The sequence below is a fragment of the Podarcis erhardii genome (genome assembly GCF_964252035.2).
Source record: "Podarcis erhardii genome assembly, chromosome: 5".
In the NCBI taxonomy this organism is placed as follows: domain Eukaryota; kingdom Metazoa; phylum Chordata; class Lepidosauria; order Squamata; family Lacertidae; genus Podarcis; species Podarcis erhardii.
In genome coordinates, this window is record NC_138509.1 from 19,161,135 (window position 1) to 19,178,893 (window position 17,759).

General features: G+C 41.9%; 1 protein-coding gene across 11 annotated transcripts in view; it reads left to right on the forward strand.

The window, feature by feature from the left end:
- The window catches only part of ZMIZ1 (zinc finger MIZ-type containing 1), a 365,870-nt gene that overhangs the window by 104,058 nt on the left and 244,053 nt on the right, over nucleotides 1-17,759 (forward strand). For 10 of the 11 annotated variants that reach the window (XM_081864244.1, XM_081864249.1, XM_081864243.1 and 7 more), the window contains exon 3: nucleotides 9,232-9,338. The exons of the other annotated variant lie outside the window; for it this stretch is intronic. The gene's annotated coding sequence lies outside the window, so the exon portion shown is untranslated. The remainder of the gene's footprint in view (nucleotides 1-9,231; nucleotides 9,339-17,759) is intronic. 11 annotated transcript variants of the gene reach the window in all.

Genomic DNA, 17,759 nt, shown 5'->3' on the forward strand with positions numbered 1-17,759 from the left:
ACCTACTATTTCTTAGACTGTCCCAAGCTATATCAGTAGGGGGTAATGTATACTTTATAAAGTACAAGTTGTAAAATATATCTATCTCTCTTTCAAACAAAGAAACACACACACACATCTAAGTTCAGATTAATTTCAAATTCTTATAAATCCTAAGGGCTACCCACCACACCCCCCCAAAATTAGACATGCCAAAAACTTTCTGCCCTGCTGTGACAACATACCAGGAATCAAGAGAGGTGAGGCAAGCAGAGGTAGAGAAGTGGCTTCAAGAGTGATGAGACCACTGGACGAGGAGAGAAGGATATAACATTAATGCACCCCCCCCAAGATATTCTTAAGTAATTTTAAACAAATTTATGATTTACAAAAGTAGAGATTGCCCTTTACTTGGCCTCATATGCATTAATTTGTTTTAGTGAAATAAACTTAATTGCTTCGTTTACAATTGACAGGAAATCATTCCAAGTGGCGGGATTTATACCTACTCTTTTAGAACACTTTTAGATAAACATAGTAATTATTTGCTTTACTGCTTGTAAAGTCCTTTGTATCCATTGGTAAGCAGGCCTTGGCTTCTTTTATTCTTGCCCTCCTGTTACCCAGGAGGAATGAAGAAATAATACTATTCTCCTTTTTAATTTCCCTCACTGAACCCATTAAAATCTGTGATCTGAATTGCCTCTTTCGTGGCATTAATTTTTTTTCCTGAAAAAAAGATGTAAACATGCATAATATGTAGCATATTCTACACTGAGGACCTGTTTTTTTTAAAAAAAAATATGAATAGGAAGACTGCAGCTAATTTGCATGTTCTAGCTACCATTTTAATTTGGGTAATTATTGTTTGGCTCTGGCTGGGAGTGCTGCACTCAATGCATCAAGGTGTGTGCGTGTTCCAAAAATGGTGCTCTCAGACATGGGGAAAAGATGTCCAGCACATGCTCTCAAAAGAATTTCAGGAAGACTTGGGAAAAGAAACCCTGAGAGTTTCCAATCATAATGCACCAGATTGTCTTTTTCTTTGTGGATCTCTACAACTATGAGGACCTAAAGCATTCTTTTAGAAATGACAACTTGGGTGTCTTTGGTTTGGTTTTGTGTTTTGACTTTTTGTGCCTCCCTGCAACCCCTGGCTTTCATCACTTCCTTCACAGAATAATAGAATTGTATAGTTGGAAGGGCCTCCAAGGGTCACCTGGTTCAAGACCCCCCCCACACACATTGTAGGAATATCAACTAAAGCATGTATGACAGATGGCCATCCACCTCAGGCTCACCTCCCTACTATTCCTTTTTCATATTCTTTTATATTTTATATTTTAAAGAATACTTCCTGAACAGAAACATCAAGGTGGTAGTTTGGAGGGGGACCACTGGTGGTCTAACAGCAGCTACAGTTATGGCACAATAGAACCACTTGACTTACTGGTAGTCACAGAGTTGCTGCTAAAAAACAGTGATTTCTGTATCACACCCCATAATGGGTAGTTAGAGAAACATGTGACACCATGACAGGTGACTTACACATTCTCCAGCTTCTCTCCAGCTTCACATTATTGGGTGTTGAGAGAAAGGGAGAGCATATGGTTTGATGACATCACTTTTTTTTTCTTTCCACGTGTTTTGGAGAGGGACAGGGGAACTGGATGCTCATTTTGGCTGCAAACCTGTGCTTAACATTATGCCCAGTTTAACTCTAAAATCTCATTAGAACGAAACCAGTAAAGTCCACTTCACACTTCCAGTGTTAGCGAAATTCCACTGATGTTTGCAGCTGTAAACTTTAAGAGCATGAAGGGAAGGGAATCCCATGTTTCTTGGAACCCCAATTGGTAGTGATTTTATGACACACATGTCTCTTCCATGCTTATGTTCCACTATACTGGATGAAATGAAGCCACTTCGTTACGCTTGCACCAGATCTTAGTGCTGCTTCCCAAAGTGACCCCCTGCAAACCATGGTTTTTAAATTGGGAGCATGCCTTCCCTCTTTCTCCAGATTTTCCTCACGGTTCTTCTAGCTAACCATAGGTTCCTGTAACATGCAGCTACACAAACCAGATTATCTCAGAACTGTGGTTTACAAACACATTTCAAACCATGGTTTCAGTTCCTGGTTTTACAAGTCAACCTTGGTTTGTGCACCACTAATGGTGCGAAGAATGGATCAAATCACCCTACTGAGGAAATAAGAGATCAGCAGCCATGCAACTTCATCAGGGCATGGTGAAGTCAGAAACCGGAGGGGTTTGTGGGGAAAGAGAACTTCTGGGGTCTTTTTTATTGTTTGCCACTGGGTGTGGGGTAAGTGGCATCTTACAGAGTGACAGCTATAAAATTAGATAATCGGTTAATCGCTGGCAAATTAGCCTCATGTCTTTTGCAGAGAACAAATACGGTATTTATGTAAAAGTTGTTAATAGTTTCTTCCTTTTTTAATTGGCAGAAATAAATGCAAAATGCATGATAATTAGGCAGCTGATGAATTCAGTTGTACAATTATGCCTAAAGCTATGCCCCAGCACTTAATGCTGCATGCTCTGAGCAATCAAAGGGAACCTATTTATATGGTTTATTTATAAAACAAAGTTACAGATGAAGTAACAGTGGCAGATAGACTTCAAGCACAGCAACTTGAAGTCAGCATTCTAAAATGTTTATATAGTATGCAGGATATACCTACCTACTGGGTTGGCAACCTGATATGTCCCCACCCCATTTTTAAAGTTGGGATTCATAGCTGTAAACATATCTAGATAATATTGAAAAAATAGCCTTAGTTGGTAGGTGTGTAGCCCCAGTGCATGTCTGTGTGGCATGTAGGAAAACATAGAAAGTGAGTTCCTCTGAGGATGGTTATAATTCTGATTTTGTTGACCTCAAATTGCAAAAGAGAAGTGGGATACCAATTTTAATTCAGGAAAAGTGACTTTCAACTGTCAGTTGTTTGAGGAAAGGCCCTCTCTCTCTGTGTGTGTGTATAAAACAATAAAATATGGGGAAATAGGTTGGCAGAAGGGGGGGGCACTGACAGCTATCAGATTGTGGTCTGTCTGAGGCTGTTGTCTGAATGATGGATATTTCCCTATTGAGACATCTTTTCAGGTTTTGAAGAGGTATAATCTAAAACCAAATCAACAGACCCAGCTTTTGCCATAAGCAACTCATTGCCTTGCTATTTTGTACTTCCAACCTTGGGCTTTTCATCAAGAAGTCTGCTATTTTCTTTCTGACAACCACACATTACAAACATAAAAATTTACTAGTCCTAACAGAGTAGAAATTGGCACTTGCTCATTTTGAGAAGGCTGCAGTATAAAAATCCTTTCTGGGGTGTGTGGGAAGTGGATCTTCCCAACACTGTTAGAGAGGGGCTTCGTTCCCAGTAACTGCATGATCTAACACGAAGATGACAGTTGGTTACTCTGGTGCCAAGAGGGCTGTGCAAGCCACTGAAGGGTGAACTTCACCTATAATCCTGGCTTCCTTCTAACTTTGCAGTTAGCCTAAGAGTCACATGTAACAGTGTATTGAACAGTTCAGCTGGCCGTTTTGCCCTTTCTCTTCCCATATTTACCAATACAGTGGTACCTCGGGTTACATACACTTCAGGTTACAGACGCCGCTAACCCAGAAATAGTACCTCGGGTTAAGAACTTTGCTTCAAGATGAGAACAGAAATCGCACAGCGGTGGCGCAGCAGCAGTGGGAGGCCCCATTAGCTAAAGTGGTGCTTCAGGTTAAGAACAGTTTCAGGTTAAGTACGGACCTCCGGAACGAATTAAGTACGTAACCAGATGTACCACTGTACTGTCCCACTCAACTCAACAGGATGCACTGGGCAAGGATGCATAGGATTAGGCTGAAGTCCTATGCATACTCATTTCAGAGTTGAGTCCCATTGGAATCAGTGGGAGAACATGGCTAGGATGTGACTGCTAATCTCCAGCCATACTGACTACGCTAATCCTGTTTTCTTCTTGTTCAGAACTTGCAGTGCCTCTGGACCTAAAGATGACTGTTTCTTAGAGAAGGGCAAGTCCCTGCCATGCCAATACGATGTTGGCTTGAAAATAAACTCAGCTACTTAAAAACAATGAAGCAGAATATGGCTTGGCTTATTTCCGAGACCATCAGATCCACCATCCTAGCTGTGCAGCCTACAAAAATGGACCACCACCCCATTCTATTTCTTTAAAAGACTGCCTTACTGAGCCAGTGACTCAGAGGGGAAAGACACCATTCCCTCCCTCCCTTCTCCTTAAGGGTCGTGGGGGGGGGGGGGCGGTCCTGTGTCCTAGCACAGGGAGGAAACTAAGAAACCCCTTCCTCTCACTCCCCTGGTGCTGGAATGCTGCCCCAGCTCTTGTGGTATGTGGAATATTTAAAGGAAGGGAAGGGGAAAGGTTGTTTATTGGTGGGGGGGGGGGTATTGAGTGAGTGGATCAGATTTTAATCTGAGCCAGATAAAAATTTGGATGTGTGTGATGCTTGGCTGCAGAGTTGCCAGAAGGAGGAGTGCAAGGCATCACCCAACCGTTTTAGAGACTCAACTCCGGCTTTAACCTTTTCATAATGATACAAATTGAGTTACAATCCATGTGCAAACTCCCCCTCCCCCACTTTTTTCATACTGCAAATGGAAATGCAACTTTGGGAGGGAAGGATAGCATTGAACTGTAAGAGCAATGGGAGAAAACCCAACCCAACCTATTCCATTTGACCTTGTGGTGGCAACACTTCACATAAATTAGGTAGCGCCTGCTGAGGAAATTGGGCAGGGTGTCTGCAGAATGCCATTAGGCTTGCTAGAAGAGAAGAAGATTAAAAACTTGCCCCTTCCCTGCCTTCAAGTCCAATTGGGCCAGCGTTGGACAAGAAAGCAATATCCAAGTGTCTGTTAAGGACATAGACTCCCTGTTAAGGATTTTTGGTTGCTATATAGTACTGTACACCAGTTCAAAACCCACATTTTAGTTACCTCTTCCTGGGAGTAGCAATATCAGAAAGAAAGTAAGATTCTGGCCAACTGGGAATAAGAAGGAAGAAGAAACAAGCTCCATTTTTTTCCTGGAGACATGGGGACTGCCATGCTTTGGAGTGAGCAAGCAAGTGGTTGGTTGTTCTGATGGAAAATTTAAAAATAAATAACTTTTTTTTTAAGTAACCCTTATGAAACAATAAGTCTTTTCCCCACCCGATCGTTCTCCTCCACTGCTGGTGTTTATTCTCCATCTCAGTAACTTGCAGAAGAGCTGAAAGTGTTATTTGTTCTAATTGCTTGGAATTTTGGCAGACTAGATGAGACGCCACTCATGTGTGCCTGCCTGGGCATTTATAAGTTGCAGCTGTGCTCTCCTGGTCTAATCACACTGTTGGAAAGTCAATCTAGTCCTGCAAAAATCTAGTCGCCTTTGTTGCAGGCTGTCTCCCTTCCATGCTTTCTGAAAGAAAATAGAAAAGAAAAAGAACTTTAGAAGAGAAGTGACTGGTTTTTTAATATACAAGGAAGCTTTGTTGAGGCTTCACTTGAAGGGAACCATTTCCATCAAATGCAAGCTTTTGAGTCCCATGCAATGGAATAATGTGCTGGATTATTATTGTTATTGCTATTATTTGAAGAGAAACTACCGTATTTTTCGCCCTATAGGACGCACTTTTCCCCCTCCAAAAATGAAGGGGAAATGTGTGTGTGTCCTATGGGGCGAATGCAGGCTTTCGGTGAAGCCTGGAGAGCGAGAGGGGTTTGGTGAAGCCTGGAGAACGAGAGGGGAGCGCTCCCGCTGCTTGCGGAGAGTTGCCTGCATGCTGAAGCCTGTGCGCGCTGAGCTCAGCGCGTCCAGGCTTCGCGGACCTCTCAGCAAGCAGCGGGAGCCAGCGCTGGGCTCCCACAGCTTGCAGAGAGCTGCCTGTTTGGGGGCTGGGGTTGGGGGAAGCTCAGGCGGGCCTCCCCCGCCCCAGCCCCGCGCCTGGGGGGAAAATAATTCCCCCCCTTTATTTCCCCCCCAAAAAACTAGGTGCGCCTTATGGGACGGTGCGTCCTATAGGGCGAAAAATACGGTAAGTATCTTGGAAAAATTAGGAAAGCAAAAAAGGAAACCAAATTCAAGAAAACAATTTAAATCATGTGATCGAGTCAGAGATCTACCTTGCTACAGTTAACTGGTTCCAACCTCATAAATGAAGTGTTGATTTTTCAAACACTGTAACTACCACTACTACCAGGAGCCAAAGACTTTTATCTGTTATTGCTTATTAATATATGAAATTGAGTTCCCAGTCCCTTGGCCTTCTCCCCGTCTCTTAGTTCCATGCTAAAAGCATGCATGCCTTCCTAAGCCTGGGTCCAGTGTGGTGTAGTGGTTAAGAGCGGTAGTCTCCTAATCTGGTGAACCGGGTTCGCGTCTCCACTCCTCCACATGCAGCTGCTGGGTGACCTTGGGCCAGTCACACTTCTCTGAAGTCTCTCAGCCCCACCCACCTCACAGAGTGTTTGTTGTGGGGGAGGAAGGGAAAGGAGAATGTTAGCCTCTTTGAGACTCCTTCGGGTAGTGATAAAGCGGGATATCAAATCCAAACTACTACTACTACTACTACTATTCTTCTTCTTCCTCTTCTTCCTCTTCTTCTTCTTCTTCTTCTTCTTCTTCTTCTTCTTCTTCTTCTTCTTCTTTTTCTTCATTGACTTCTCTAATACTACTTCCACTTTCACTTCTTCAGCTCTGAAAACAATCTTTAACTTGAGATGGCACACCTAAGAACTACCGCAGATTGCCTTTTGGTATAACTAAGTGTTGTTGATTTTTGATTTTTTTTACATGTAAATCTGAAAATGTAATGTGTATATGAAGGTAGACTGCTTATGAAAAGGTGTGCATCATGCATCTGATAAAGTATTTCATAATGAGCCTATGAAAGCTCATTATTAGTACCTAAGATGCCTCAACACTCATTTTTGCTGCAGCAGTCCCTGCCAACTATTTGGATGTTCATTCATCTGAGAGCCAGGAATTGGCTATAGCTCCCCTTCAAGTGCACACTCATTGGCAAATCTCTTTGCTGCTGCATAGTGATGTGGTTTACACAATAAAATCCTGGCTTAATAAGCCATGGCAAACTTCATATCCATACAGCCCCTTCATGCAAGTAGGGCAACAAAACAAGAAGTCACAGTTAACCATAGTTTTCAGTTACCTGTAAACTGGGAACTGTGGTTAATGGCTTCTTTGTTTTCCTGCTTGCACAAAAATAGCAGTGAAGCAGGAATGAAAGAGCTGCATGTGAATATATAGATTTGTTGATAGCCTCACTAATTAAGCTAGTGTTTGGCCCTCTGAACATGGTCAGTGTGCTGAATGGCTGCAAGAGCAACAAAGGAATAGAAAGCTCTGGTGTGTTGCAACACATCTGTCCAGTAGAACAGATCACCCAGCTCTTCCCATGTATATAACAAAAGGTAGAACTCCATCACCCAGCTCTTCCCATGTGTATAACAAAAGGTAGAAAATACATACCTTCAGGGGCACAAGCAGCCTGATCTGAAGTTAATTCAATTTGAAATTAAAGGGATTTTCTTAGAAAGTTTGTAAAGCCAAAATGCTGTCAAAATCTATCCATAACTGTAAGTGAAGGTGTTAGCATGCAAGAGCCTCCTGCATTGCTCTGTAATATAAATAACAACATGATAATTGACTAAAAAGGCACCTTCTCGTAATTCATTGGCCCTAAGTATTGGCAACAGATCAGCAGCCCCTGAACATTTCTGACTGTTTGATGGAAAGGCAGCTATGCTGAGAGTTGGCAAGAGAATATTTTAGCATTTAAAGGCAAGAAAAGTACGGAAGTGGCAGAATTGTATTAGGAGCGACATTCATACCTCCTAGATTCTTCTGTATTTAATTCTTTAAAAATGCAGATGCCTACAAATTCTTGAGCCTTAGCATTTTCATTGTGCAGATGCACACGCCAAACTAAGATATAGTCAACCAATTTATAGATTTTAGTTGAGTAATCATGACCTTTTGAACTGATTGATTAAATTTAAATGAGCCTCTAACCCAAATCTTTGATGCGGCTGTCTTTTTGAGACACTGAAGGAAGTATTAACATAGTTGCAAGTGAATAAAATCTGCCACTTACCCTTTCCTCTAAAGAAGGGTTATAGCATTTCTTTTTTCATTCTATATTACAGTTACAGTATATTCCCAGCAGCAACATAGTGTAAAATCAGCAACAAATTGTGCCATACTGATATAGCCACCTACCTGTCGCTGCCATTTAACCAATTAACCTACTGGTTAAAGTTTGCAGTTCTGAGAATTTCATTACCTTGAATGGGAGGAACTTGGGTATTCTCAGCTAGCTTCTAATAGTTTTGTTTCCTCCAGAATGTTTTTCTTAAAGCAAATCTAGACATATGCCCAAAGATGAGAAATTCCATTTGTGCGTTGTCAGTTTGATTTAGGCCTTCTGTCAGATGCTGGAGTTTTTTTTATTTAACTCAAATACTAGATCAGTTAAATAAGAAGGTAGCCCAGTAGTTCTGCATTGGTGAGCTGCTTTACTGCTCATGTGATGCTCAACTGCTATATCATAAGAGTTGTTGGAGGTGCAAAAGCCCTGAGCGGTGTTCAGCAATGTGCTTCTGCTAGTGCAAGGACTTTTGGCCACAAAGAAATTTTGTCTTCCCGCACACCCCTTAAATCTATTATGGGGGTTCCTCCAACTCATTGGAACAGGTTTAGGTTGGGCACATGGGGAGAGGACAGTATCTGCCAAATCCTTCTGAGAAACATTCTATATTTCTGCCACTGAGCAGAGAAGAACTTTCAGCCAGTGTGTTATAGGGCTCTGTTTCAATGTTTCCGGGAGGTTCAAAGCTCTACTTGGCTGCACGGTTCACTGAATGAATCACTGCCTCTTAGAATCATAGACTCATAGAATCATAGAGTTGGAAGAGACCACAAGGGCCATCGAGTCCAACCCCCTGCCAAGCAGGAAACACCATCAGAGCACTCCTGACATATGGTTGTCAAGCCTCTGCTTAAAGACCTCCAAAGAAGGAGACTCTTGTGTTTGGGCAAATCACTGTCTCTGCCTAAGCTACCTCCCAAGTTTGTTGGGAGGCTAAAACGCTCTTCTCATCTCCTTGAGTGGGAGAGCATGGTACAAATGTGATAATTTATCAGAAAATTTATCAGAAATTTTGTTCTACTTTTCTCCTTGCAGAACAAGCCTGGGGAGTTTGCCATCAAGTTGCACATCTTACCACTGGTATTGAGTGAGAGATTAATCAGACCCACAGTTTTTGTTCCTAAATGCTGAACCACCTAAAGGTAAAATTTCCACTATGAAAAACTGACAATTCAGAATTTGGAGGTGTCTGTATTATGTTGTCCCTTGTGGATTATGAGAGTTTATTTTCATTATGACAGGTAGGGTCTATTTTACAGAAATATGGTTGCAGCAACTGTTGATGTTGTTTGATTAACTTTTTGACCTTCCGAATTTTGTTTGAAAGTATCTGCTGTATAAGAATTAGGCAGATTCATGGAGAGTATCTGCAGCTTTTAGGTAGTGCTAGGACTTTGGTGCTCTTAAGACAAGGCACCCTCAGTGGGTTTCCTTAACTGGTAAGAAGCAGGGAACATGAGTTGAATTCTCTCTTTTGCTTCCAACCCACTTGGTTGCACCATGCAAAGTAAAAATAGGACAGAGGGTCCTTTACTGGTCTTGGAATCTCAGGGAAAGCCTGATCTCACTGTCATCTGGAGCCAGCTATGGTTATTAACTATGACAGCTGAATGCAACTTGCATGTTTGAAAGTGATGCATGCTTGAGTGTTGGATGTTTGGAATAAAAATCACCATGAGAACTAGAGCCCTGGTGCTTGGTCACTTTCTGTACTTTCCCCCCTTGCTTCATGTATGAAGGAATTTTTTTACAAGTCAGGGTCCCAAACCTGCTTTGAGATCCTGCTTTGATATCAAACCAGTTTGCTGTATTGAGGCAAAATGGCAAACAGTGGTTTGTCACAAACTGGAAGTGAACCTTGGTCTAGCCATGAAAGTCAATTCTGTCTCTTTATCCCGTGTCTGTCTTCAACATGGCTAGTGTAGTTGAACATCTGTCTGCTTCCTAATGAAGACAAAGGATAGATTTGTAGCCCTAGTGTGAAAGAGGGGATAGAAAAAGGGAGTCAATAGAATGAAGTTCATTGGTGAAGAATCTTAAAAGGGCTAATTTAGCTAGGAACAGAACACTCCTTTTCAATATCAACTTCTGTGGAAGCTGACTTCTTGTTGTCATCACTCCTTTGTTTGGAGCTGTACAATAACTTTCAGGAATGAGCCACTGAAGGGTAAGGAAATGCTGGCTCCTGTGGTTTAGTATTAAGTCATCTTCATGCTTGGGTGGAGAGGACTGGATAACAGCACACAGATGGTTGTTAGAGGCAGTAGGGAGATAAATAGATGGCCTAGGTTACCTTGAAGCAAAAGAGGATGGCTGCTAAGCAATTGCCCACATACTCTCTCTAGCTTCTTGTCTCCTGGAGTAATCATTAGGCCAGATGTCTCTAGGGAGAAGGTGCTGGTCCCCCCCCCGAAATGTGAGGGGGTACACTGGTGGAGGGGGTGAGCCACAAAATCATTCCCTTGCCGAAAATCCTGAGTCTTCATCTTGTGAAATCCACCGAGTTTTTAAAATTCCCTTCTTCCCTGCCCCCACTCACAATTTAAATTAGTTATGTGCAATATTTTGTTTCTTTTATATAGGTTGTCACTGCATTTCCAAGTGTGTTCACCTTGTGGTAGTGATGCTTTGCCCTTGTAGTTACTGATTTGTAGCACAACAATTGATGTACCAGTACTTAAACATAGTCCCCCATATTTCAACAAAACCATGTTGCGGTGAAATTTCTAATCCCAAGAGTAGCTTATATAGCACATTTTGTGTACTTTTTTATATTAATTATGAAGATAGGTGTCCTTAAAGCACCCACAAATGAGTTTAAAACATGGATCTGTTGGAATTAAGAATCAGCTGATGTGACAGGTCCATCTGTTGCAATAGGAGCTTTGTACCAGCTTTGTGCTGATACAGAATCCACAAGACATAAAAGTTGATTTTTTTAGAATTTCTAACAATTTGTAAGATGAACAAAAGTTATGCTACAGCATAGTGTATTCTGTGTGGCTGAAATGGTGCTCATTGGTTAAAAGGTTGGTAACTCTTACATAACCCAATATTTGCCACAATCTTCTGTGCATTTATCAGGGCAGTCATCCAGTTAAACAATTTTAGTTATCTGATTAAAATCGGATTAAAATTTACAGATATTTGCATATTATTATTTTTTTAGAAACTGAAGATAAGAGCCTGCAGTTTAAACAAAAAAGCAACCACAAATGGTTAGCTGGAAAGGCCCCTAGCATTTTTCGTTTAATTTCCTGTTACAGTAGAAGTAAAATAGTCATAGAATAATGCCCTTAACCCTCAGTCCCACAGATTATAAATGACCCCCAATGATTAATCAACTGAAACTTTGGTTGATTGAACTACCAATTAATGCTTGAAACTTTTTTTGCTGATTCATACAACAATTAATCGAAGTAGCACCAGAATCTTATTTAACCGAATAAAGAGGTTCAGAACAATTAAGGGTCCTTAACTGTCTATTTCATCTTGGGATATATCTTGGGATCAGCACCCTCTTGGATATACTCGCACGGTATCAACAGTTGCCATCCCTTTAATGTTTTCGTTTTGACAACCTTTCCCCCCACAAAGATGCAGTTTTTTAAAGGCCACCTCACAAATGGTCACAGGTGATTATCCTTCTAGCAGTACAATCTGGACATGTATATTTTTTTTCTAGATAAGAATTTCCCAAACATAATATTGCCGGGTAGTTTGTCTTTCTCTCTCAGCCTCAGCAAAGAGGAGAAATTCCTCACAGCCCATAACAGATTGCGTGCTTGCTTATTAATATGTTGATATTTAGCAAAGCAAATATTTCATGTTATTTGTTTAGGTTGCCTGGATTTTTAGCTGTTCATTTGTTGTGAGCAATTACACTCTCAGGACTCTTGAGCTCACATAATTTCCATGCAGAATCTGTGCTTTAAGGAAGATAAAGATCACATTTTTTTTGCAGGAGGAAGGAACTGTGCTTAGCCACTCGGAGTAAATGTGCACATTTCTAAATAGAATAAAAAATATACCGTATTTTAAGAACAGTACAAAGAATCTTGAGTTCTGTAAGGAGCTGCCGTGAAGAAGGGGGCTAGGGCTTTTACCAGGATGCATGAGAGAGCAAGAGCAAAAGCAATAACATCAACTTGTGGAACAGCAAGCTGGACATGTCAGGAGATGCTTTGACAAGTTGAGTAATTGGATGGGATGCACTACATCCCTTTCAAATGTTTTATTTGAAAGACTCCAGGGAGAGAGATGCAGGGCCACTTTGGGAAGGATATGAATAGTGAAGGGCAAAGAGGCTTGATTCCAGCTCCCAAAGGGGCTTGCCACATCTGTACTGCTTGTACATCCTGTTTTCAACTTTGTATTGGCAACAGGTAGTCTAGGCAGTATCTCAGGGAGCCAGATATGGCTCAAAGACTGCCAGTTGCTGACCTCTAGTCTAACAGGATTTCCAGGGATCAGCACACATTATGTGGATCGGGTCCTATGCACACAAACTCCTGCTGTTTAAAAAAGGTACCCCACCTATCTGACTGGGTAGCCCCAGCCACTCTGGGCAGGTTCCAGCATATACAAAAACATAATAAAACATAACTAAACATTAAAAACTTCCCTATACAAGGCTGCCTTCAGATACCTTTTAAAGGTTGTACATATTTTTATTTTGTGGTGACTGCATATTAACAAATAGCAGCCCTTTGATGACAGACTGGTAGTGGCTATGTGAGAGACATGGAAAGTCAGGGGGTGAGTGCTGCAATATCAATATTTTTTCTTGGTCGGAAGGAAACTTCATTTATTTCAAGGGAGTTACTTCCAAGTAAAACGTACAAAGCCAGCCAGTTGTGTTTTCTTCTGTAAAGGCAGGGCATTTGAGGTGTGTGTGAATGAAATAACGTAGGAATGAGGAAAGTGCTTAAACAAACATGCCCCAGTATCTTCCACCATCCACTGTTCAGCTAGCAGCAACAAGCAGTTTCTGGTGTGTTTTTTTTCTCCTGCTCCTCTCAACATTCCTTTCTCAGATTGCTTAGCAGCAGTGGTCAAGTGTCCTTAGCAATGGTGCTGCTTGCTGAAGCCTGAGAGTTGTCTCCACATTTTGTTTCATAACTTTCATTAGAAATGTTTGATTTACTTTTTTTTTTTGGGGGGGGAAAGCAAAGAGTCTGTGTGCCCACCTATTGGCAGCCCTAGTTGGCCTTGTTATTAGTGAATGTAGCAGCTACTTGTACGGCTCCTTTACTAGGGCAGCTATTGTCCTTTTTATTATTTATTAAATGTTTATCCCACCCTTCATCCCAAAGAAGCCCGGGAGAGAACAGCCCACTTGCGAATTAGCATATAAACGTGTTAGCTGACTTGAGCCACACTTTTAAAAAGGAGTCAGTCATCTTTGCTGTATGTGAACCTCAAATCGTTCTGTGTTCTTGCATGACCTTTCTGCTTATAAAAGAGAGCTGCCATATGTGTCAGGAGGATCTTGGCTTTGTATCATTTCTCTCTGCCTTAGCATTTAAACTGACTGGAGACAGAGGCTGCTGCCTGACCCAGAGTGTTGCCGCATGTGAGCAGAGCTCTCTTGGGTATAAATACATCATGTTATAAAAGGAAGATGACTGAGAGCAACATGCTCTCTGGCGTGTTGATCTTCTTCCTGGAACTGCTAGCGATGATTCCCTTCTCCTGAGATCATCTCTCTAGAGTGATTCTAAGGACAACATCAGTTCAGAGCGCTGGTTGTGGAAAACCACACTAGAGGAGGTGCAAATGAACCCTATGGGATTCCCTGCTCTCAGGGTGGTGTCCAGGCCTGTTGATTGTACTTCTTATCTGTCTCTTTCTTGGTTTGTAATGCTAAGCCTCATTCCTCAAAAGAAACCATTCTGTTTGTGTGATCTGTAAAGCAGTGAACAGAGAAAAACTTACTTTTCACATAACTGGAACACCCTCTGTAAGTTTATACCTGGCTTGAGGATTTATTCTTAAACCAAATGTGGTGTAGATATGTGCATGCAATGTGATATAGATATGGAATTATAATTCACACAGATTGCAGTTTACCTGTGTCTTGAGGCAGGATGTTGTCCTTCCCATCTTCCTTGCCTCCCATTACAATTACACTGATTATCTGAGAACAGCCCTTTCTATCAGCTGCAAAACAATTGCTTCACACTCCACATGGCAAGTAATTTCCTACTTCTGCAGCATCAAATCCTTTCTTCCTCCTGGCCTTGAGCAGAAGCATCAAGGTGACAATAAGATGGGGAAGTCTGTTCCACCAGCAGCAGGACAGTCTCCCACAAAAATGGACCTGGAGGAAGCTGTGTAGATGTGAGGCTGGCTCTCAATATTTTGCTTTTACAGCCCCCAAAAGGGCCACTTCACATTTTTGACAGTATGCAGGTTCCATCATTGGTGTTCTAGTGTTTCCTGTATAAACCACATTAAGTGAAAAGCAGTGAGGGGTGGGTGTGTTAGCGCGAGCTCATGTTCCTTCTGAGTGTTTAAGGATGTGTGTCTTCCCTTCAGGATTTGCATATTTAACTTGGGGAAACCCCAGTGTAGTCCCAATGCTATGAACAGTTTAAAGTTGAAACTGTTACGCATTTTGCATTTTAAAAACAACACAGCACTCTCTGCACTAGTTTCCCTGAAGCATTATTAAACTCTGGGTATTTATTTTTAAGTAGTGCAAACCTTTAATGCTTGAACTTTTGTTAGCATCTCCAGTTAAGCGATCTTGAACTGGGAAGGTCCTCTGCCTAAGATGTTGGAGAGCCACTGCCAGTTAAAATAGACCCACTGGCTGGGGCTGATGGGAGCTTCTTAAGTCCACAATATCTACTGTAACAGTTTGGGGAAGGCTAGGAGCGCCAGCTTATGTCCTTCCTTTACGCCAGTGGTTTTCAACCAGTGCTCTATAGTGCCCTGGGGGGGGGGCCTTGAATGATGGTCAGGGATGCTGCGGGCAACACTGGCCTCTGTCCCTCTTTCCTTCCTTCCCTCCTCTAATGCCCTCTTGTATCTCTGCCTCCCAAAGACTTGTACAGCTGTTGGTTGCAGCAGCCCTACAGAGCAGGAGAAGACAAGCTTTCTCCATCTTCCATGCAACAGCCCTTTAGATACTTCAAGATGGCTATGATATCTCCTCTCTGTCTCCTCTTTTCCAGACTAAACATACCCAGCTCCTTCAACCATTCCTCATAAGGCTTGGTTTCCAGACTCTTGATCATCTTGGTTGCCCTCCTCTGCACACGTTCTAGCTTGTCAGCATCCTTCTTAAATATGTTTGTCATTGCTAGAATCCTCTAATGATACAATTTCTTAACAATTCATTTCCTAATATTTAGGTATCCTAATGTTAACATCAACTCCTGACAGCCATTGTAAACTGTGGCTATTAAACCCTATGTTTCACATTAAGCCAGCTCTATTGTTTGAATATAGATTAATAATGAAATGCCTTTTTATTGCTTTCTCAGTGAATACTTTTTTTGTACAAAGTTAATTTGCACTGTTATGTCAATTCTGTCTAAATTCAATCAAGGTTTTTCTTTTAATTATGTTTTCTCCACATTAATTCCCGTTTGATTTCTCATCTCCTATTAGGTATTTAAGGCTTTGCTGGGTGATTTTTTTTACCCCGCTCATCTGATTGGCTTCACCTGAAATTGGAGGCACTCCTATTAGGAATGAATTAATTTGATTTTCATTCAAGCAAGGTTTGCTTTAATAATGATGAATTGCACAAAATGTAATTTGGAATCATTATTCCTATGACAATAATGAGCAAGAAATAAATAAAAATAATGGAAGAAACACATTTGATACGGAACTTCGCACTGTATCTTTAGCTTTGTTGATGTTAGTCTTTTAGTCTGATGTTAGTTAGTTTTGTTGATGGCAGTCTTTAATCAGGGGGATGCATGCAGGTGATAAAATGGTAGCCTTGGCCACTATCTTATGGGCAAACCTGGATTTAGCGGCAAGTAACCAACTGAGGATACTGGATGTGGGGCTCCAGGCACTGAAGTGTCTGTCACAGGCTACCTGCTCAAGTTCCGTTTAATAGATGAGCAAAAATATACAAACACTTCATCTTTACTTGCTAAGCTGGCAGCACTGGCCTGCAAGGCCAGCATTGTGTTAAGAGTCCTACTACTGCTACTTCATCATCACCATCACCATTATTATTGTTAGGGAAATTTACGGCATCAGTGCCCATTCAACAAATGGTGAGTGGGTGTAAGAGATTGTCCTGGGTGCAAATTTATTATATGCTAGGGATCAGCCACACATGTCAATGGTGCATCAAAATTGTGAAATGGTCTACCAATGCAATGCAAAATACAGTATTAGAAAGGATGATCAAATTGGCAACTCCATGCCTGGGACATAATTTTCTCTAGGACTAGCCCTACTCATGGCTGACTAAATCTGGGAGGCCTGACAATATTCTGTAGCTCAAAACTTTTAGAAGCAATGCTGGACTCCACTGAGACTTGACAGAACCCAACAGAGATCTATGAAGTTTTATTAAGAAGTAAAGGAAAGAGAAGGAGGGCCCCAAAAGCTGAACTGGAAAGGTCCAGAACAGAGTAGGTGGCAAAGGCTGAACAATCTGGGAATGTGAGCTGCACCCAGTTATAGGGGGGGAAACCGATCTGTAAACCTCAACAAGAAATTGAAAAGGAGCTTTTGTAAAAGTTCAAGGAAGACATGTATAAATGCATAAGAAAAGGAACGGATGACTACAGGACCATCATTTTAAGAGTGGATAGTTGACACTGGGTGGCAGGCAGATGTGAATAACTGCAGGATCAGGAGTCATAATTGCTGAGGAGCTGGATGAGCAGATGGCTTGAGATTCAAGGAGGTATTTTCAGAAAGGAGGAGCACAAACCCAAGTCACTCTTTGCCAGAATTCCATCTGAAAAGAACAGGATGCAAGAAAGTATCAGACAAGAGGTGAATGCAAGAGGGTAATAAACCAGATCAGCAAGATCTAAACCAGAACTGTTGCCCAGGCCCAATGTGGAATTATTTATTGTTGGTCAGGAGAATCAATAAGCTGTCTGGGGGCGAAGCCATAATGCAATCTGAAGAGGATAGTTCTGTTCTTTGATAATCCTGTTCTGCAGCCGTGAATAAAGGAGGAACCAGCACCCAGGGCCGGAGGTTCCAGGCTGAAGTCATGGCTAATGCAACAATGGATCATGTATCAGCAAGAAGTGCTCTGGAGACCTGGGAAAATGAGTGGCCTATAGAAAATCTTCTGTCATTTTTGTCAGAGACCTGAAGTTTGGTGCGCGCGCACACACACACACAAAATCTGATACCTTAACTTAGGGTTACCAGACACCTCCAGTTCCCGGGGACAGTCCCCGGATTTGCACATCTGTCCCTAGACAAATTCCGTCGCCGGAATGTCCCCAGATTTGCAAATCTGTCCCCGGGAAATGTGGCAGCGGCAGCCTCAGCAGCCCGGAGACAGCCTGTTAGTGCAGTTGGCTCTGGCTGGCTTCAGGAGCTGCTCGCTGCCATGGCACGCT